The sequence below is a fragment of the Schistocerca americana genome, chromosome 5 (assembly GCF_021461395.2).
Source record: "Schistocerca americana isolate TAMUIC-IGC-003095 chromosome 5, iqSchAmer2.1, whole genome shotgun sequence".
Lineage (NCBI taxonomy): Eukaryota > Metazoa > Arthropoda > Insecta > Orthoptera > Acrididae > Schistocerca > Schistocerca americana.
In genome coordinates this window covers 502,829,976-502,831,018 of record NC_060123.1, presented here as the reverse complement: position 1 = coordinate 502,831,018, position 1,043 = coordinate 502,829,976, and the positions used below count along the sequence as shown (strand labels likewise).

The 1,043-nt window shown below is 45.7% G+C and overlaps 1 pseudogene; it reads left to right on the top strand.

Annotated features, from left to right (window-relative positions):
* The first annotated feature begins 289 nt into the window (after window positions 1-289).
* LOC124617305 lies at window positions 290-407 on the top strand (annotated as a pseudogene).
* Window positions 408-1,043: the final 636 nt, after the last annotated feature.

Genomic DNA, 1,043 nt, shown 5'->3' with positions numbered 1-1,043 from the left:
TTCGCTTTAAGCTGGCAATGTCTGATTAAGTGCAGTCACATAGGCAGTACTTTTAATTGGTGTTGATAGAGTATATTTAATGGTGACAATATTTTGCAGACCTAGGTGAAGGAAGGGTAATGTACAAAACCTATGTCGCGTAATGTACCATCACTCAAATCTATTGTCGGTAAGTTGGAGTACGTTGTTTATCTAATTGTATACTATCTCATTGTTGCCACTAGTTCGTCGCTAATGGTCTTCTGATCAAGAATGTGGATTTAAATAATTTTCAGTTGTGCAGAATATCGGCAACGGCCTTGCCGCATTGGATACACCGGTTCCCGTGAGATCACCGAAGTTAAGCGCTGTCGGGCGTGGTCGGCACTTGGATGGGTGACTATCCGGGCCGCCATGCGCTGTTGCCATTTTTCGGGGTGCACTCAGCCTCGTGATGCCAATTGAGGAGCTACTCGACCGAATAGTAGCGGCTTCGGTCAAGAATACCATCACAACGACCGGGAGAGCGGTGTGCTGACCCCACGCCCCTCCTATCCGCATCCTCCCCTGAGGATGACACGGCGGTCGGATGGTCCCGGTAGGTCACTCGTGGCCTGAAGACGGAGTGCTTTTTTAGTGCTGTGCAGAATATCGCGTGACTGACTTCCAGCAGAATCAAAACTATTCTGACGTTTCGTTTTTGAGTCCTATGTGGAAGGGAGTAGCAACTGAATGGCCCATAGTAGAAACCGTACGGCAGGTCGTGCCATAGTAGTACTTTAAACGCGAGTAACTATTTCGTTGGAAGTGGTAGGACCTTCGCAATTGGAAGTAGTTTTCGGTCCGTAATCTCTGAGAGTTCTGATAAGCTCACTGCTAACTTTGTATAATTGTTGTAACGCATGTACACCAACCAAATTGAAGGGTGAAGGGCTCAACCGATGTATTACGATTTTAACAGAATATTTGAAAGAATACACTATTTGACTGTACATTGGTGTGTATTTCTTGTGCACCATCTAGATTTCGAGTTTCACGCCCTTATCGAGTACAATGTTCTTAGA